We start from the raw sequence: 22,582 nt of genomic DNA, 5'->3' as shown, positions 1-22,582 counted from the left end.
AATGAAGAATATAATTACAGAGCAGCTTTTCTGAGCTGTGTTTGAAGGCAAGGATGGCTCAGTTCTGCATGATACTTCCTAATAGAAACATTTTATTGCAATACGCTATTTGCTAAAGCATATGACTTACGATTGAAAGGGAATGAAAATGCTTATAAAGTGCACATTTCAGTGATTTATGTTCCACATCAAATGCAAATCTGGTAGACACAGTAGAGATGAGAAAATTGTCTTTCTGAGGCATACAGTTCTATACTTTTCTATGTACTTCTCACAAAGGAAAGCCGAAGTTCATCCCCAAAGCTGGGAGACTCATTAAGAAGAACATCTTCGTTATCATTATGGCAAACTTTAATGAGTGGTTTAATTTTGAAGAAAAAAAAAAATACAAGGAACCTCATTAAAATTACTTAGAGACTACTTCCCTGGATACAAAATGTGCACCAAAAGCGGCAGATGGTAGATAGAGAACACACCGTTTGTGATAAGAAGCTTTGGGGATCCCCACACAGTCTCTGAGCAGAAAGTAACATAAAAGTCTTACGGCTCTCTCTATTCTTTATAGCAAACAATATATTATAACGATACCTTCCACTATACTATGCACTCTCATGGTGATGGGCTTAATTCTCCTGCTTAAAAAAAGTCAGCGTCAAATTTTACATTCTGAAATGACTTTTACACAACTTTGAAGACTCCACAACCCAGATAGGAGGAAAAAATAAAAGAACAATATTCTCTTAATGTGCAGCTATCTGGCCCTGCTGAAGGTAAGGAACTTGGGATTTCCCAAGCATTGTGGAACATACAACATAAAGGCTAAGGCTGATGCCACACCATCTGTATGGCGTATATTTTCGGCAAGCCAAAAAACGCTTGGGGGCACATGTAGCCAATATCCGCCAAAAACATATTTCATTCATTCGGGTGCAGGCACAGGTAGGGGCATTTTTGAGCGTATGGAGTGTATTCTAGGCAAGCATCTTTTGGCTTGCCAAAAATACACTCCATACACTAGGGGGCACATTTATGAATCCAAATCCCGAATGGGAAAAAATCAGGTTGGAAACGAAAATTTTGCGACTTTTTCGTCGCCGTCACGTTTTTTTTGTATTTTGCGCAATTTTTTCATCACCGTCACAACTTTATCGTATTTTGCATTACTTTTCTGCCGCTGTCTCGATTTTTTCGTATTGAGCAATTGTAAACGGTGGAAAAACCAATCCGATTTTTTCGCGACGGCGACGAAAAAGTCATGGAAAATATACAATAAAGTTGTAACGGCGACGAAAAAGTTGCGCAAAATACGAAAAATCGCGGCGGCAACAAAAAAGTCGCACAAAATACCGATCATTACGAAAAAAACGCATTCGGACGCTTTTGGTCTGTTCGTGGATTAGTAAATGTGCCCCTACGTGCGGCATTACTCTAAATGGAGATCAGATTTGCAGGAACTGTTTCATTACAGACAGTTAAATATACAGCTGTCCTTTTCTTAAGGCCTGTGGCACACCAGGCTATTTGGCCATTGTGGGGGCCATTGTCATGGGCAAAGTATTTCCTATCCTTTTTAAAGACATGCAAAGTCGGGTGAGGAAGGTAAGTTTGACTGCTATGGGTTTCTTTGACAACACTGTGGTTTTCAAATTTGCCTAATGGATAAAACTTTAAAAAGGGGTCATTTACTTTAACCTGGAACAGAAAAGCAGGATGACTAAGGGCCAGATTTATGCTGCTGAACTTTTTATTATTTAAGAAAGACTGCTAGGGGAAAATTACCTCAACTAAGAATGTTTTTCCCCCTGAAACCCTGCTTGAATTCCTTAACTCACACAGGCTTGAGCCAAAGGCCCTAAGGGGAGCAGAGATGTACAGTGCAGCACCCATTTTCACTCTTTAACCTCAGTAGCTTGAAGTAAATTGTCTACAAAAACTGGGCAAACATAAATAAGGGTCACCAAAGAAGTAGATCTTGCCCAATTCAACCATCTATATGGCGGGCCAAATCATGCTGATCCAATCATTTTGGCCCTGGGCTAAATTCAGAACATGATAAGTTCCTATTGAAGGCAGCCAGAAAAGGACTAAATCAATGGGCCAATGCTGTCCTCAACCAATGGAATCTTCAACCCTATCCACAATGGACACACATAGTTATAAACAAAGCAACCAATAACAGGTAAAAGAGGTGAAAAGGGCCTTGCCTAAAAGAGCTTACAATCTATATTATACTATACTATATATCATACTTATAACATGAAAACTTGAAAAAATGTATTAAGTGAAAAAGAAACCACAAAAAAAGACAAAATGACGCCATCTAAAAGTTGTTGAGGTCTTTAGGATTTATCTATCGATCAGTCTGGTTTCTACTTTGCTAACAAGAGATATTCTTTTCTCTCCAGAGGGAGCTTTTAGGGCTCTTTACTCAGGTATGGTAATGCTTTCTGTGTTCTAGGTGGCACTAATGTGGCAAATCTATTGGCAGTAAAATTACTTTCCTTCTCCTTCAAGCACTTTACTACTAAGATATTTAATGTTTCATATAAATATCTATTGGAGACTAAAAAATCAGAAACAAGAAGATGGAATTGCACGCTTATGGCAAAAGTTTAATATATATGAGCCAAAATCGAAGCCGTGACTAAAGCATGATTAGTGTAAACATTGTTTAATGATGTAAGTGACTAAATATACAGCGACAGATGAACAATCTATAACTCTAAAGAATTAATGGAAAATGTCATAAATATTACTGAAGCACGTGAAAGATTGGCAGCATAGGAAATGTAAATTTTAAGTAAAACCATTAAACACCACAATAATAAAATACACTTGTCTTGTAAAGTGAAAATAATGGAGGGAGCTCTTAACAACGCCATTAATCTCGGAGCACAGTGCATTATTGAGTGGAAGGCAACATCAACTATTGCTGTGCTGTTTGTTCTGTTCATAGGCAGCCAAGGGAAATTATATAAAAAAAAACTTGCACATAATTTGCTGGCACTTAGCCATATACCCTCAGGATATCTGATTTGTTGACAGAAAATTTCATTAATTTCCTACGATATTGCTGCATTTCCTAAAAAAAAGTCAATTTAGAACTCCAAAATTAATTGCTAACAAAGGGTTTTGTTATATTCTATTTTATCAGTTTTCTAGAAAATTATGTGACTTTGCAATTTGTAAATTTAACATTTTTAAATTAATTTGAAAAAAAAAAAAAACAACCTAGAAAACCTATCACATCTGAATAAGTGCTTATTTATTATGTAAAACTCTTCCTTTAGTAAAAATAAGGAAAAACTACAATATGGTGAATTACCATTTTATTTATACATTTTCAATGGGTCTACCAATGCCCAAAAAATGTAAAAAAAAATGCAAAAAAAAAAAAACCCTCGAAAAAATTGCGTTAACTTTGCCTAGGCAATAGTGATGAGTGATTTTTTTTTTTGCCAGGGATGGATTCGCAGTGAATTTCCACATTTTGCCATTGCGTCAAAATGGGCATGGTCGCGCCAAAATGGGTGTGACTTTGCAATTTGTAAATTTAACATTTTTAAATTAATAAAATAAAAAAATACGGAAAACGTATCATATCTGAATAAGTGCTTATTTATTATGTAAAGCTCTTCCTTGAGTAAAAATAAGGAAAAACTTAAATATGGTGAACTAGCATTTTATTTATACATTTTCAATGGGTCTACCAATGCCCAAAAAATAAAAAAATATAAAAAAAAAAACCCTCGAAAAACTTGAATTGAAAAAAATGCTTAAACTTTGCTTAGGCAATAGTGATGAGTGCCTTTTTTCGCCAGGGATGGATTCGCAGTGAATTTCCACATTTTGCCCTTGTGTCAAAATGGGCATGGTCTTGTCAAATTGGGCACGGTCATGGCAAAATGGGTGTGACTTTGCAATTTAATTTAACATTTTTAAATTAATGAAAAAAAAAAATACGGAAAATGTATCATATCTGAATAAGTGCCTATTTATTATGTAAAACTCTTTCTTGAGTAAAAATAAGGAAAAACTCAAATATGGTGAATTAGCATTATATTTATACATTTCCAATGGGTCTACCGATGCTCAAAAAAATGTAAAAAAAATGTAAAAAGAAAAACAAAAAAGCCTCAAAAAACTTGAAGTGAAAAAATTGCTTAAACTTTGTCTAGGCAATAGTGATGAGTGCCTTTTTTCACCAGGGATGGATTCGCAGTGAATTGCCACATTTTGCCATTGCGTCAAATGGGCATGGTCGCGTCAAATTGGGCATGGTCACAGCAAAATAGGTGTGACTTTGCGATTTGTAAATGTAACATTTTTAAATTAATAAAAAAAAAATACGGAAAATGTATCATATCTGAATAAGTGCTTATTTATTATTTAAAACTCTTCCTTGAGTAAAAATAAGGAAAAACTCAAATATGGTGAATTAGCATTATATTTATACATTACCAATGGGTCTACCGACGCTCAAAAAAATGTAAAAAAAAAAAACTTGAAAAACTTGAAGTGAAAAAATTGCTTAAACTTTGCCTAGGCAATAGTGATGAGTGAATTTTTTCACCAGGGATGGATTCGCAGTGAATTTCCACATTTTGCCCTTGCGTCAAAATGGGCATGGTCGCGCTAAAATGTGTGCGGTCCCGGCAAAAAAAAAAAGCAGGCATCAAAAAAAGAAGTAGGTGTCAAAAAAAGACGTGGGCGTTTCACTGATTTTTCGTAGTTTCGTTAATTTTCCGGTCGTTTTGCGAATTTTTCAGAGAAGCAAAACGGGACATAACGGGACAAAACGGCTCATCACTAATGCTGAATTATCACTGCCTGCCCTCAACCCTTTGCCTTATTCCTGACATTGCCTCTGCCGTACGTCTTTTGTATCGCGTTACTGAAACAACCTTGGAAGTGTATAGAATCCCTGTCTCCCCCGCAGCAGAAAGTCCGGGGACCCAAAAGGGCGTCTGTGAAAACCGGGGTTGTGAGGGCTCCTCTGTTTCACCTAAAAGGTTGTTACTAGCAGTCTACATGCTTCCTCATATTACAGTCCATAACAGAAGTGCAGTGACATCTAGGAAGTGCAGAATGAAAAATGAAAGTAATTGCCTGCCCTGTCTCTATGCCTGAGACATACAGTAGAGGCAGGGCAGGCAATATATGATTGACAGCTTAAATTTTTAAATTAGTGTATAACAGGTATGAAAGTTTAAAAAAACAAATGTGGGTTTCATGTTAAATTTAAAAGGGACTTTTATTATGCAGCTTTTTATGTGTGAGTGACAGGTCCCCTCTACATTTTATTTAATGTTATTAAATGTAATTGTTAAAATAATTATCATCCATAGGCTGTAATTTTCTTCTGCAGAAAGAAATGGTAAAGCTAAAAGGAGAATCATTATAATGTGCAATTGAAACAGTTTTAGATAATAAGCACTTGTTAAACTCAAAAAGGAAGCTTATTTATCAGTTTGAATAAACTCAAACTTTTACCTTTGCTTGAAAAGTCAATTGAATAAAACTGAGAAAAAACACATAAATGTATCAAATTCAATGGGTCTCCAAACTCTCAACTCCCAAACAAATTTTTTTTTTTAAAAACTCACATTGAAAAAACTGCTTACACTTTGCCCCACTTTGCATTTAATAAATCTCTAAAATTAGAGAAAAACTCGATAGAGTCCTCCTCAAGGCCTCTATGCATTTATACCCCAAATAAAGGGGTATAACTAGGGTATATATTATTGATTAATCTTCTTTTACAGATGATCTAGAATTAGTGATGAGCGAATCTGTCCTGTTTCATGTCGCCAAAAAATTTGTGAAACGCTAGAAAAATTTGTGAGACGGCGTGGCGTGAATTGTTTGTCGCACGCGTGTCTTTTTTTTTGTACTATTGCGCCCATCTTGACAAGAAGTGCCTATGTTTGAAGTAACCGTGACTTTTTTGACGAGCGCTACATTTATTGCAGTGAAACAATTTTCTGCGAATCCATGCCTGGTGAAAAAATTCGCTCATCATTATTTAGATTAAATGTGCAATTTATTTAGCAGTCCCCCACTTTACCCCAACCCTGCTCATAAATCCCCTTTCCCTGCCATACAGCCTGCCGCACTAACGTTAATTTTACTAGCTACCTACCTTGCCTGCTTCCCACTAAGCAACCCATCCCCCATTTAAATCTGCCCTACTTCCTAGCTCAGTCAAAGCAGCTACCTTTATGCTACCCTGCCAGTTTGAGCCCTATTCCAATAATGCAACCAATGCCAGTTTAGGGGCCTACTTACTAACATTTGTAAAGATTTGGTCTGAAAATGTTTTTTCTACTTAACAAAAGTCAATTTTTGTTATTTTTCTGCAGGGTTTTTATTTGTCATATACAAATATTCCAACCTTCTACAATCAAAAGCTGTGCAGTCACCATTTCTCTTGTCACAGATGTTTATATAGAGCTTAATAAATATAGGACATTAGGAGACATTGAACATAATATTCTGAATATCGGTACATGTTTATCACCACTAACCCTTGAACAGAAAGGTCAGGGGAAATATAATAGAATTCAGTGGTTTGCATTTTCAAAAACAACAACAATAATCTCAGACAAAGTGATGGACAACATTCATTCAAGCAGGATCACAGTTGGAAGCCATTTGACCCCTGCCAATACCTGTAGAGCAGTCGCAGGGGGGGTGGAGGAGCACGCTGATATGAACAACAAATGCAGTGACATTTAAGTGGGTCTGGCATGACTATTGATGATAAGCTAAAATTGTCTGCTTTATTTTGTTGTTTATTAAATGCTCCTTCAGGCACTTTGGCACACTGTTTTCAAAGCTACTAAAAAGTGAAATCTTTAAAGGGAAACTATAACCGTTAACACTGTAGTTTTCTATAAAAATAAATAATAAAAAAACAGCTCATATGTAAAACACAGTCTTACATAAATAAAGTCTTTTCATGAAAAAGGGAAGGGAAGTGTATCTGAAGATTGAAAGAAAACTGACGTTTGTGTGTTATTCGAGATTATTAAAACATTTTCAATTTTATATCCTCATTAAGGGTGGAACAAATCCCAGTTATATCATTACAGTCCCAATTAGCACCAGTCCCCAACTACTTTATGGTCGGACTATTTCTGGGAGTCCAAATTGGGTTTGTTTGCCCTAAAGAAGGATATTTGGGAGTTTTAACAATACCTAGACACAACACTACCCGTATTAAAATGTGTGCCTCTTATGCCTATAGGCACTTGTGTTAGTACTACTTGAATTGCACAAATTTGAAGGGTATGTAAGTGGTCACCAAAGTTTCTTGTGTGCTGCCCCTTCCTTTGCAGGGGCAACTTGAATTCATTTGAATTACATTTTGAATCTCTAGTGCAGAATTTTTCACCTGGTTATGAGTGTAAGTGGGAGTGAGTGGAAGGAAGGAAGGAAGGAAAAGAAAGAAAGGAAGGAAAGAAGGAAGGAAGGAAAAGGAAGGAAGGAAGGAAGTGAAAGAAAGAAAGAAAGGATGGAAGGAAGGAAGGAAGGAAGGAAGGAAGAAAGGAAGGAAGGAAGGAAGGAAGGAAGGAAGGAAGGAAGGAAGGAAGGAAGGAAGGAAGGAAGGAAGGAAGGAAAAGAAAGAAAGGAAGGAAAGGAAGGAAGGAATGAAAAGAAAGAAAGAAAGAAAGAAAGGAATAAAAAAAAGGAAGGAAGGAAGGAAAAGAAAGAAAGAAAGAAAGAGAAAGAAAGAAAGAAAGAAAGGAAGAAAGGAAGGAATGAAAAGAAAGAAAGAAAGAAAGAAAGAAAGAAAGAAAGAAAGAAAGAAAGAAAGAAAGAAAGAAAGAAAGAAAGAAAGGAAGGAAGGAAGGAAGGAAGGAAGGAAGGAAGGAAGGAAGGAAGGAAGGAAGGAAGGAAGGAAGGGAAAGAAAGGAGGGAAGGAATGAAAAGAAAGAAAGGAAGGAAGGAAGGAAGGAAGGAAGGAAGGAAAAGAAAGAAAGAAAGAAAGAAAGAAAGAAAGGAAGGAAGGAAGGAAGGAAGGAAGGAAGGAAAAGAAAGAAAGGAAGGAAGGAAGGAAGGAAAAGAAAGAAAGAAAGAAAGAAAGAAAGAAAGAAAGAAAGAAAGAAAGAAAGAAAGAAAGAAAGAAAGAAAGAAAGAAAGAAAGAAAGAAAGAAAAAGATGATGAGCACAAGAGCATTGTTATAGATCATCAGTAAAGAGTTCTGCAGATTATAATTAGTAAATAATTAGAGGGCAAACATTAATTAGAATAAGTGAGACATAACTTACTTTAGGAAATAGACAGCAGGTTATTGATATGCTTTGGGAAGCCCTTTAATTGATTCCTTCCTCAGTCTAATTAATTACTTCCCAATTCTAATTGGCTTTTTTTTTACTGCATAGATGACACTACGATATAATTAAAACATTATTCATAGCAGCGCGCCTCCTCAGGTCTACAAATAAAAATGTTACGTATTTATGTAAAGCCCGAAACAAACGGCCTAAGAAGTATATTGTTGTATTACTGCAATGAGTGATAAATCTGATCCCATGTACACAGTGCGTATTTGTTTTACGGATAATCAAACGAAAATCCACAGGCCTTTAGCAGAAATAAGGTGTTTTTCTAAAGTTCTGCTCTGAAAATAAGAAAACACTCTGAAACGAAACTCTGACAGACGGTTATTCAGAATGATTTCCTCTGTTCTATCTGTAAGGTCGATATGCTCTTGGCACTCCTACTTTAGTATAAACCTTGTGATTGGCAGTGTGCCCAGCCAAAATATTGTAGTGCAGTCAGCGTCGGACTGGGCTGCCGGGACACCGATGGGCCCCGGCTCTAGTGGGCCCTGGCAGCCCAGACCCGACCCTTACCTGCGCTCCCCCTGCCTGACTGCTCCTGCCCTGACGTGTTAAATTATGCGCGTTCGGGTGAGGGGCCCTGTGAGGGGGATCAGGGGGGCCCCTGCAAGGCGGGGGGAGGAGGGAATTAGGGGACACGGCCTGCGGGGGCACCTGTAGGGCCCCTGGGGTGGAAGCCCCGGTGGGCCCTTCACCCCCCAGTCCGACCCTGAGTGCAGTGGTTTGTACCATGACCCATGACTATTCTGTTACATACCCAAGTATCCAATGGGTTTCAGATACCCCTTTCTCTGCCTTCGAAAATATTGTGCTCAATTACCCTTTCCCCCTCCCCGTAAAACACTCCAACTCTCCACTAAGTGGTAGCAACCGACTGCGGTCAGCAGACAGCGCACAGACACTTGGGGGCCAATTCAGTAAAGGACAATAAAATGAGCGCTATTTACTGTATAGCATGCGTTAAAAATGTTCTCACTTCTTATTTTTTGCGATTTAACGCTCGATTCACTAAAAGGGACACGTGTAATAATTTAGAAGCGATGTTCTTTGCATTATTTAACTCGCAATGAGCTATTTTCAAATTGTTTTATTTCCCGCCGCGCACAATATATTTCGCCGCGTGCAATATTAGCGCACGATTTTACGCACGTAACCATTACTTTCAGACAAAATGAACAACCTATGCTCCTTGGAATAAGCTATCAATAGAGAGAAGACTCTGCATCTATGTTCAGATTGAACACATAAAACTAGAGAAGTTTTATTAAAGGGGTGGATCACCTATATTGTAGTTTTTGAAAAATAAGGAAATATAGTCATTTACATGATATTTGAAAATTGGTTTCTAATAAATCTACCTGCACTGGCAGTGCTGCATAAAGTTTCTTCAAAGGGGTCTCACCTTGCAGGGAAGCGCAGGCAACACTTGTTACTGTCTACGCCCCTTCTCTAACCATTTCTGCAATTCATTGATCTGATTGGCTGAATCATGTTAGTTAATCAGATCACAGATAGTCAAATGAAGGTTGTATATACAGTAGAGATCAATGCCTGCACTTTCTACAAGCTGCTGGGGACATCAGAATAATATAGACAGGACCTTAGTCAGTCAGGGTCTTGTCGATCCCGTTGGCTTAAGCACAGAGAAAAGACCTAAGGATTGATGCAGAACTACCTTTGTAGGTGGATGTTTTGAAAACAATCAATTTTTTAATTAAACCAGATTGCAAATATCATGTAATTGACTATATCTCCTTAATAAAGGTGAACCGCCCCTTTAAAATAATCAAGTAAAAGTCAATAAAAAAAATAAAAAATATTAGATTAGATATATAGATATTAGTGCAGTGCACAACAGTGAATATCCCATTAGAAATATTGTCACTGTAGTGAGATTCTGTCAATTCTATGGGAAGGATATCCAGAGCTGTAGGGTATTAATGAAATGGACTCATTGTAAGGGTACCTGGTGGTCTAGTGGGGCGGCAGGGACGCCCGCCGCCTCCTCCGTTGCGGGGACGCCCGCCGATTCTCCCTAGGCGCGGGCGCGCGCGACGTGCGGCCCTTTAAGGCTTCTGCCTTGTGCGCATGCGCGCTCGCGTCCGGCGCCTCTACGCATGCGCACGCGCGTCTACGCTCGGCGCGCGCATATGACGTCACGATGGCGCCAAATTCAAATATTTAAGGTGCTTCTAGCTTGAAATCATTGCCCAACGTAGGTTCTGCTTCCTGTAAGTTCCTGGGTGTGTTTCTCTGGTGTTCCTGCTGTGTTTGACCTTAGCCTGTACCCGACCTTCTCTTGTTTGCTGCCTGTATAGACCTTGCCTGTTCCTGATTATTCTTGCCTGCTGCCTGGACCGACCTTTTGCCTGACCGACTATTCTACTGGATCCTGACTTTGTACCGCTTTGCCCGATTGTTGCTGACCCCGGCTCGTCCTGACTACGCTTGTGTTTCCCCACCTTCCTGTCATACAATTAGTTCCCGTGCCTGCTCAGAACTCTCTCCTCGGGTCTCTCACAACAAGTCCTGGCGGCATCCGAGTAGCGAAGGGCTCCTCCCGACGTGAAAGGCGGCGGTTATAGGCAGAAGCGTGAGCCGAGACCGGGTCCTTGGAGTCTGTTCTGGGTTTTGGGATACTGATCGTGACACTCATCATTATTAGTCATGAGCGAATCTGTCCCGTTTCGCAGAAAAGTTCTGCGAAATGGCGAAAATGTTGCACATCAAAAATATTATCACTCGTATAACTTATTTGACGCACGCAACTTTTTTTTGATGCACGTAATTTTTTTACACATGTGACAATTTTTTTTGACGTGGGCGACCATTTTATGTCGCGCACCAAATTTTTCCACAGCACATTTTGTTACCCATTTCGCAAAACAATCCGTGGAAATTCTCATTGAATCCATGCCTGGCGAATTATTTTGCCCATCACTAATCATTATATACTGTAGAACCCACCTTTGACAATGAAGCTCACTGTCAAGTGAAATTTAAATCCATATTGATCATACCAAATCTGTAAGATACGGTTGATGTAGAAGAGCAAAAATGTTGACAACTGAAGATCATATTACATAATGTCAGTAGGCTAGGGACAACATAAAGTTTGACTACATTAATATAAATGACTTCATAACCGAGAAACAATATAATTTGGTGATATCATGAAATAAACTTTTCAGAAGAATTATAGCGTATTGAAACCATAGACCCAAGAGAGTAACAGAAACTTGATCACTGGCTCAGAAACTGTCAGTGTCCTCTCAGTGAGTGGCTGTTTGTGATGGTTGGGTAAGGGGGTCAAGGACACACATTTTGTCATATTTGACTGAACAATAGCAATAAATGGTGCCACGAGAAGGCCAAGACGGGTTTTACTTGTGGTCAAAGTAAACAGGTCTATACCTCTGTACCTTGACCACATTTATTAATTACTGATAATTACTGATCATCACATATAGCATCTTTGGGAATTGAGTTTCTGCTTACCAACTTCCAAAGCCTGTCTACTTGCCCAGCAGGAGAATTCTAACTAGGGATGCACCGAAGCCACTTTTTTGGGTTCGGCCGAACCCCCGAACCTAATAATGTCATTCATTTTATACTAATATTCATTTTTGTTGTGGGTTAAATCCTACTGTAGCTCAGAATCAGGGTTAACAAAATTCCATTCCTCCAACATTGTAAAATGTTTCCACCATCCAAAACCAATTAGCGACTGGACTTTTTATTGCTCTGGGAAAGTATACTCATGAGCAAAGTAAGGAAGGCCAGAGTGCCGGGGTATGGAATTGTATGTTCTACAGCTCATTTGTGTCCAATCTCCAGAGATTTTCCTTTCTCATTAAAGACAAATGAGACATTGCAAATAATTGAACGCTGTTGTCATGAATGGTTCTTACGATTATTGTCTGGCTAGTATTTACCTTGCGCTTGTAAGTACCTCATTTAAATTCAAAGGGCAATATACGGCGTGCCTTGTAATATCTGCTTAATAATGTTGGGGAAAATGAGAGCAAAGAAAGCAAACTGTAAAAACTGTATCAGATTAGGACTGCTTTTTGAATGGAAAGATAAAACATGTTATGGGGTTTAGGGAAAAAGAAACCCAAGAGATTTAATTAGTGGCATTTACACTATTCTCAGTGATGGGGTAAGCCTTATGTTTAATAGCTGAATGGTGGACTTGACAATCAGTATGTCTGTCTGCTGCTTCCACTGTGCCAATTTTAAAATATGAGCACTAGTTTGCTCTTTAAAGGACAATGAAAGGTTAATATAAATTAAAAGTAAGTCTAAAGGCATTCTTACTGCATATCTAAATTCCCAGATCCCTGCTTGCTTCTCTGAGATATGGTGCTGGCAGCCTACAGCAGTGTGAAGCCTACAGTGACATCACTGAAATCTCTCTCCCCTTCCTGTAGGTGCCAGCGGCAGCCTTCCTATTCTCTGAGCATGTTTGTAACTTGATCCTGTCTCCTGTTCTGAGCTACACATGCCCAGCAGCCAATCAGAAGCGGATATGCTAGAGGGCAGGGGGGGGAGGGAATGAAACACATGTGCAGTATGAAGCAAGGAGGGAAAGGAAGGGAGAATACCATTTTAGAGATGGCTGCCTGTTCTAGAAAATGTGAAGTAAGTGTGACTGAGTAAATATATGATTAGGTGAGCCAAAAGTGTGGCGTTTTTACTAAACAATTTTGACTTGCTTTCTCCTTTAAAGGTGAAAGTTTTCATTCTTAACAGAGGAAACATAGTTTCTGTTATTAATGTCAAGTACCTAAAATGTATCTGGAGCCAACTGAAGAGTTAGGATTAGTCCAGCCTGCATAACCCACCCCCTAGCTTTTGCCTGGGAAATTTTAACCCCCCCCCCCCCAATTACCAACCCCCAGGAAAGGAAGAAGGAGTGATGGACTGACTTCCTAACCATGTCATGCCCTATATCCCTATACCGGTATAGGACCCATTATCCAGAATGCTCGGGACCAAGGGTATTCCGGATAAGGGGTCTTTCCATAATTTGAATCTTCATATCTTAAGTCTACTAAAAAATCAATAAAACATTCATTAAACCCAATAGGATTATTTTGCATCCAGTAAAGATTCATTATTATTGGGATCAAATACAAGGCACTGTTTTATTTTTACAGAGAAAAGGGAAATTCATTTTAAAAATCTGAATTATTTGATTAAAATGGAGTCTATGGGAGACAGGCTTTCAGTAATTCGGAGCTTTCTGGATATCGGGTTTCCGGATAACGGATCCCATACCTGTACTACATTCCAGGTCAGTGGGCCCCAGGATGAAGGCAATGGACTATAAACAGTGTAAGGAGAGTGTTTGGCTGCAAGTACCTTCAATGATTGGGATCAACACGTACAGCATTAGCTTCCAATTAATTTTGAACGCACTTGTGGCTGCATCAGTAAATGACCCTTTCAGTTCTTTTGACCAAACCTATCTCTTCTCTTCTGTTTACTAGCAATGAGGGAATTTTTTCGGCAGGCATTGATTTGCAGTGAAATTCCGTATTTCGGCAATGATGAATTGTTTAAACTTCTGCAAAAAATTCACGGTCACGTCAAAAAAGGGTGTAGCCGCGTAAAAAAGTTGAGTGTGTTTTGCTCATTTTCTGCCATTTTTTACATTTTTTCACAGTTCTGAGAATTTTTCGCCAAAGTGAAACAGGAGAGATTCAGTTATCATTACTATTTACCACTTCTACATAATTCCATGCTCATTAACCCTGTTGATTCAGCATGTTTTTCATTGTCAACTGAGTGATACAATGAAGCAAAGACCTTTGTACAGGTATGGGACCTGTTATCCAGAACGCTCGGGACCTGGGGTTTTCCAGATAAGGGATCTTTCCGTAATTTGGATGTACACAATTTAAGTCTAATAAAAATCATTTAAATAATTAATAAACCCAATAGGATTGTTTTGCCTTCAATAAGGATTAATTATTTCTTAGTTGGGATCAAGTACAGGTACTGTTTTATTTCTACAGAGAAAAAGGAATCATTTAACCATTAAATAAACCCAATAGGGCTGTTCTGCCCCCAATAAGGGGTAATTATATCTTAGTTGGGATCAAGTACAGTTACTGTTTTATTATTACAGAGAAAAGGGAATCATTTAACCATTAAATAAACCCAATAGGACTGTTCTGCCCCCAATAAGGGGTAATTATATCTTAGTTGGGATCAAGTACAGGTACTGTTTTATTATTACAGAGAAAAGGGAATCATTTAACCATTAAATAAACCCAATAGGACTGTTCTGCCCCCAATAAGGGGTAATTATATCTTAGTTGGGATCAAGTACAGGTACTGTTTTATTATTACAGAGAAAAGGGAATCATTTAACCATTAAATAAACCCAATAGGGCTGTTCTGTCCCAATAAGGGGTAATTATATCTTAGTTGGGATCAAGTACAGGTACTGTTTTATTATTACAGAGAAAAGGGAATCATTTAACCATTAAATAAACCCAATAGGGCTGTTCTGCCCCCAATAAGGGGTAATTATATCTTAGTTGGGATCAAGTACAGGTACTGTTTTATTATTACAGAGAAAAGGGAATCATTTAACCATTAAATAAACCCAATAGGGCTGTTCTGCCCCCAATAAGGGGTAATTATATCTTAGTTGGGATCAAGTACAGGTACTGTTTTATTATTACAGAGAAAAGGGAATCATTTAACCATTAAATAAACCCAATAGGGCTGTTCTGCCCCCAATAAGGGGTAATTATATCTTAGTTGGGATCAAGTACAGGTACTGTTTTATTATTACAGAGAAAAGGGAATCATTTAACCATTAAATAAACCCAATAGGGCTGTTCTGCCCCCAATAAGGGGTAATTATATCTTAGTTGGGATCAAGTACAGGTACTGTTTTATTATTACAGAGAAAAGGGAATCATTTTTAAAAATTAGAATTATTTGCTTATAATGAGGTCTATGGGAGATGGCCTTTCCGTAATACGGAACTTTCTGGATAAGGGGTTTCCAGTTAAGGGATGCAATACCTGTTCCTTAATTTTTGATGGCCTGACAACCAGAACAGAAGGGAGTACTGCTGTTTCAAATTCATTATACTGGCAGTGTAAATATCTTAACAACTAGGGAAAAAATAACTGTTGTAAAGTCTGAGCAATTTTACATTACTCTGTTAAGTTCTCCTTTAAAGTGTGGGGATTGAATACTTATGAAAAAAAAACCCTTTGGTCTTTTTAATTTTATTAAGATATTTCCTGACATAAAAGCATGTATAGGAAATATAAACTTATTAAGTTTCTGGGCTTTGAAATGGAAATTTCAGCATAGGTTTTTTTTTTGTATTCAGAAAATGATTGGTCAAGAATCTGAGTTGTTTTTTGCAAGGCGCGGTATATTTGATGGGATGAAGCTTCCTATCTTCAGTTAAGCTTTTAGCGCAACTAGTCTAGGGACGCCTCTGTTTGTTTTGAAAATCCCCTTATCGTTTCTAAAGCTCAAGTCCTGAATAAATTCCTTTAAAGTGAATGCCGAGAATTGCAAACTGGGAAAAGGGTGTGGGCCTGTTTGTATCTTGTTTCTGGATTCTTTTTGCTGTACGTGTTGTGATATCCAGAGTGTATTAAAAAAAAACGGCAAAACACTGGGGAAGATTTATCATGTTGATCACAGCCAATAGATTTTCTTATGACCCACAGATGCTGCGTTTTATGAAATGTCCCTGAGGCGTTATGCAGAGCTGCAGAACAGAACTGGCATTTAATCTCCATACTAAAGTTGCCCCATTAAAAATAAAATCCCCATAAGGGATTCGCAGTCGCTCTCTCAAAAATCTATCAGGGGCATTGTCTCTGGGATAGTAGAATCCTGGATCATCGGTCTCTGGAGTTCATGGCACATATAACATACAGCCAATCCTGTACAGGTATGGGATCCCTTATCCGGAAACTCGTTATCCAGAAAGTTCCCATAGACTCCATTATAAGCAAATAATTCTAATTCTTAAAAATGATTCCCTTCTTCTCTGTAATAATAAAATAGTACCTGTACTTGATCCCAACTAAGATATAATTACCCCTTATTGGGGGCAGAACAGCCCTATTGGGTTTATTTCATGGTTAAAGGATTCCCTTTTCTCTGTAATAATAAAACAGAACCTGTACTTGATCCCAACTAAGATATAATTACCCCTTATTGGGGCAGAACAGCCCTATTGGGTTTATTTAATGGTTAAATGATTCCCTTTTCTCTGTAATAATAAAACAGTACCTGTACTTGATCCCAACTAAGATATAATTACCCCTTATTGGGGCAGAACAGCCCTATTGGGTTTATTTAATGGTTAAAGGATTCCCTTTTCTCTGTAATAATAAAACAGTACCTGTACTTGATCCCAACTAAGATATAATTACCCCTTATTGGGGGCAGAACAGTCCTATTGGGTTTATTCAATATTTAAATGATTTTTAGCAGACTTAAGTTATGGAGATCCAAATTAAAGAAAGATCCCTTATCTAGAAAATCCCAGTACCAAGCATTCTGGATAACAGGTCCCATACGTGTACCTCGGCTTAAATGTCTCTGTTAAAGAGCTTCTTACAACAACAGTTCTTGTTGAGAGGGCTCTTGGTGCCGGCAGCCATGTTGGGACCCTAAGCATGTGCATAATGGGGAGTGTCCCGGCTTGCTTAACTCTTTCCTAAATCTTACATCACAATATGAGTATGCATGTGACCAAATATGGCCTCCTGCAGGGGGAACTCCTTTATGCTGTGGGTGGAATAACACTCATGTGGGCCATTGTTCTGGACAAAATAGTATTGCATTCCTAAACCAAAATAGCCTGCAACTGTGTTGGGGCAATTCATTTTATTAAAATAGGTAACCCAAGAAATAACTGCCACTTCTGAAATAATTAAGATTTATGTTTACTCCTAAAACTGGGTGAAACTGAACTAAAGAAGTAGGTTAAAAATGTTGCACAATATGTTTTGGGTTTCTCTTCCAGCCCCAGGCACCCACAGCCCAAAAAAATCCCGGTGGGCCCCGGCGGCCCAGACCAGTTACTTGCCGGCGCTCCCCCTGCCCGAACGCTCCTCCCCGATGCATTAAATTTATGCACTCGGGGGAGGACGTCAGGTGGGGGGCCCTGCGATGGGGGTTAGGGGGGCCCCTGCGGGGGGGGGGCAGTGCGGGCACCTGCAGGGCCCCTGGGACGGGGCACATATTCTATACTATGTGTTTGTATGGAGTGAGAGGGGCTTGATGTACAGATGTACTTTGTATTTAGAATGGATGTACAAGGTGCACCTTGTTTGCAAGCATTCCTTTGTTTTAGGCCAAGGGGCTATGTCTTGGTCCATCTGATTATACCCACACAGGTATTTACTGTCAAGTACTAAAAAGAAAATATCAAAAGAAATTTGTTGTGTGTTATGTTGCTGCATATAAAATATACATAAGGCATTCTGTTCCCCTGCTAGGAAAGTATATTGAAATTGCTAGCATATGAACAGCTTTTGTAGTGCAAGCCTTGATTTACATTGTTTTTTCCTCTAGATTTGCTTTTATCTACTTCAACATATGTTCCATAGTTACACATGCCTCTTATTCAGGCACTATCACTCTTCCGGACATTTGGGGGGGGGGCAAAAATATGATATTTTTGCAGAAAAAATATGATTCTTTGCCATTTATTGTGCTTTAAAACTGAGACATCTGAAAGTAAAAATATGCCATTTAAGGGCTGTCAAGGTCATGTCGAAGTCAGTGGGCAGCTGCCCTGTTTCCAGCTGGAAGATCGTATTTTGGTTCATTGTATTAGAGGTTTTTGGATTTTTTGGACTCTCCATTTGTTGAAATTTGCCAAAAAAAATTGTGTGTTTTTGTGTTTTTTCCTCATTTATTTCATTTGTGCTTCCAAAAAGCATCCATTGACTCAAGTGCATTTGGTGCTTAAAAACAAGTAACACTTGTTGTCCCAAACGCATTTGTTGCAGTAAAAAAAATGTAATGATAAAAATACCTATCCACTCAAATTAAACCATTTTGCTAATTTTTCTGTAGCTATTCTCATCACTAGTACCCTGTTTTATTGATAAGTCAATATCTGTGCAAGTGCATATACAGTATCTGTGGGTTTTAGTCACAAACTAAATGGTTACGACCAGAAAATTGACAATCAATGATACCACATCAAGGTAAAACCCCCTCTGGTGCTCCTTATTATTCACCTTTGATCATATTTTTTTATGGCATGGTTGCATTTCTTCGGAAAGGTGTCTCCTTAGGCATTGGTCTAGGTCAGTGATCCCCAACCAGTGGCTCAGGAGCAACATGATGCTCACCAACCCCTTGGGTGTTGCTCCCTGTGGCCTCAAAGCAGGTACAGGTATGGGACCTGTTATCCAGAATGCTCAGGGCCAGGGTTTTCCAGATAAGGGGTCTTACCGTAATTCAGATCTCCTACCTTAAGTCTACTGAAAAAATGATTTAAACAGTAATTAAACCAAATAGGATTGTTTTGGCTTCAGTAAGGATTAATGATATCTTAGTTGGGATCAATTACAGGTACTGTTTTATTATTACAGAGAAAAGGGAATTATTTAACCATTAAATAAACCCAATAGGGCTGTTCTGCCCCCAATAAGGGGTAATTATATCTTAGTTGGGATCAAGTACAGGTACTGTTTTATTATTACAGAGAAAAGGGAATCATTTAACCATTAAATAAACCCAATAGGGCTGTTCTGCCCCAATAAGGGGTAATTATATCTTAGTTGGGGTCAAGTACAGTTACTGTTTTATTATTATAGAGAAAAGGAAATCATTTAACCATTAAATAAACCCAATAGGGCTGTTCTGCCCCCAATAAGGGGTAATTATATCTTAGTTGGGATCAAGTACAGGTACTGTTTTATTATTACAGAGAAAAGGGAATCATTTAACCATTAAATAAACCCAATAGGGCTGTTCTGCCCCAATAAGGGGTAATTATATCTTAGTTGGGATCAAGTACAGGTACTGTTTTATTATTACAGAGAAAAGGGAAATTATTTTTAAAAATGTGAATTATTTGATAAAAATGAAGTCTATGGGAGATAACCTTTCCGTAATTTGAAACTTTCTGGATAAGGGGTTCCTGGATAAGGGGTCCAATACCTGTACTTATTTTTGAATTCCTGGCTTGGAGGCAAGTTTCGGTTGCATAAAAACTCAGTGTAATGCCAAACAGTGCCTTCTGTAGGCTGCCAGTTCATATAGGGACTACCAATTCATAGCTCTTTTTTGGTACTTTTTTCATGCTTGTGTTGCTCCCCAACACTTTTTCCCATTTATGGGCTGATGCATATAAAAGTTTAGGGACCCCGGGCTAAGTCATAGCCTTGAACCCCGCTGTTAGGTTTCACATGAGAGTGACTGGCCAGACCAACACCCATTTTTAAAGGTATAATACCACCATTACACTGACAGACATGAGGGTGGGCAACCACATGAACGCTTGGTCATTTTTCTTGCACTTACTTACTTGTTACTGCCATTTTTCACTTTTTAATGACAAGCTATAGGTTGGTGCCTATGAAACGTTTGTATAACTGTATCCAATTTTCAGAAGGAAATATGTAGCAAGGAATTAGCCCAAGATTGAATCTTTTATTACAGCGACTAATAAACTATCTTGGCTGCAGCATACTTTCAAAATTGGTATTCGTATTCTGCCAGTGTATTAATTTTCACACCATGATAATACGTTTATACCCCTGCCCTTGAAGGAATCTGAATCCTAAATAGGAAGTTGTTTGTATATGAAACCCAAGTTACAAATGCTGCCATTTCAGTAAAATATACCTTTGTGGGAAGAGAATGGGCACATGCAATGTTAAGCTGGTTGTTGACAGCAAGATCCCAAAGAAAATATTTATGCATGAGTTTTCTTCAACTTGATATTTTAAAACCGTAGTATCAGCCATGCTGATGTTACAGAATCCTCCCCGCGGTGTTAAAACGACTCCATTTGTTATTTGATTGATGATAACAATGGGAGATCAGATTTGCATTAGTATGGTTACAGCCCAACATCATTAACTCTGATACAAACTACATGTGTTCCAGAGCACTTGACGTAAAGACTTCCATTTCATCTCCCGCTCATTGTGCTTCAGCCGTTAGTGCAGTGGGACTGTCGCAGCCGCACATCCCTTTAGATGCCACAATGTTTTGTAGCTGACAAAATGAATAGTTGGTAGATGCAGTGATTAACATTCAAAGCCTTTTACTTATATTGACTAAATGAATCACACACTGGTTTGTGGAGCTTCAGCGGCAGGTTTCCCCCATGCCTTTTTCATTCTTTAATAACCCACTAGACTTTAATGAAATAAATGACTTTTTTGTAATATATGGGATACTTACTAAATATTCTTTCTTGAGTAGCAAATCCAGGACAAAAGGAATACATATGCAGCAATTTAACCAATTCCATAGTTATATGATTAATTTGAGTTGAAAAAAGGCAAGTGAGTATCTATCAAGTTCATCCCTACAAAATATATAGTGATATATTGTACCCCAATTGTAAAAATGAAGGATATATTTTACAATAGGTCATGAAGGTCATGGAACTCCAATGTGACTTCTAATATCCTCATATTTTACAAGAGGGCTACATATTTTTAATCATATACAAGAGAGATCCATTGAATGATATCCTTATAAACAGTGCTCAGTTGTAATTGGTGCTTCAGTAAGTCATATGACTTTCTGAAATTTGTGTAATACAGGTATCGGACCCCTTATCCGAAAACCCGTTATCGAGAAAGCTCCAAATTACGGAAAGCACATCTCCCATAGACTCCATTTTAATCCAATAATTCAGAATTTTAAAACTGATTTCCCTTTTCTCTGTAGTAATAAAATAGTACCTTTTAATTGATCCCAATTAAGATATAAATAATCCTTACTGGATGCAAAACAATCCTGTTGGGTTTAATTAATGTTTTATTGATTTTTTATTAGACTTAAGGTATGGAGATCCAAATTACGGAAAGACCCCTTATCCGGAATAACCTTGGTCCCGAGCATTCTCGATAAGAGGTCCTATACCTGTATAATAAATAATGTACTCCCTGTTGTAAAATACAAGCATACAATACAGTAAGTCACATTAGAGTTCCATGATTTTGGGCTTCGGCCCTGTGTTTCTATACACAAAACTGGAACTCCTTATTCACTGTATACACACACACAAAGTACAGATGCATACATAACCACAAAACTAACCATCCATTGAGATAAATGTAGCCCTGGATATTATGCCTATACAAGAAGTCATCCAAGCCTCTTTTGGACAGTGGATACCAAACTATAGGTATTACCCCATTGGGGATACTTAGAGAACTTGGCTCAGCTTAAAGAACGGTTAGGTTTAAAAATGAGTAGCATGGTCGTTTGCTCATCTAGAAGGTCAGTAGGGATACATATGCATTTGCTGCCCTAGATATACTTGGAATTATGACTGAATTACAAATACACTAATATTTTCCTATAATATTTTATCTGTGAGCTAAGGAAGGCCATGGCCAAAGGATGGATCTTCCATGGGATCTGAATAGAAAAAGTTAGGAAATCGCTGAACTATGAGAATCTGCCATTACATCATCACATGGCATGGCTTTCCATAGCTTCCCCATTCTCATGGTGAAGAACCAATCACATTGCTGCAGAAAACTCTGTTCTGAAAAGGGTGGCCTCATGTCCCATGCTCTTTTCTATGTGTAAAAAAATGAATCACTTCTATCACTCCTTACATCTTCATATGTTTCTGTAGGGGTATATGTTATTCCCTACATAAACATGGAAAGAGACCGATTATTCTCTGTAATGATGGGCGAAATGTTTTGGCAGGCATGGATTTGCGGCTAATTTCCGCGTTTCACCATTGGCGGATTGTTTCGCAAAACGGATGAAAAAATTTGCTGCAGAAAAATTTGCCGCACGTCCAAAAATTGTCGCGGGTGTCAAAAAAGAATAGTCGTGGGCGTCAAACGAATAGCCGCGCGACAAAATAATAGCCCCCCTGGTACCCCTGGAACTATAGCAGGGTGACTGTTACCCCAATGTTTCTATATATCTGTAACCTTGTTATGTGCTAAGGGGGCCCAGCCTGAAGGCCAGTTAGGGGGGATTTGGGGCGAGTGCTTATTTGTGCCCTGGGTACCCC

This window comes from Xenopus tropicalis, chromosome 7 (genome assembly GCF_000004195.4).
Source record: "Xenopus tropicalis strain Nigerian chromosome 7, UCB_Xtro_10.0, whole genome shotgun sequence".
NCBI lineage: Eukaryota > Metazoa > Chordata > Amphibia > Anura > Pipidae > Xenopus > Xenopus tropicalis.
The sequence above is the reverse complement of the archived record's forward strand: the minus strand, read 5'-3'. Positions refer to the sequence as shown.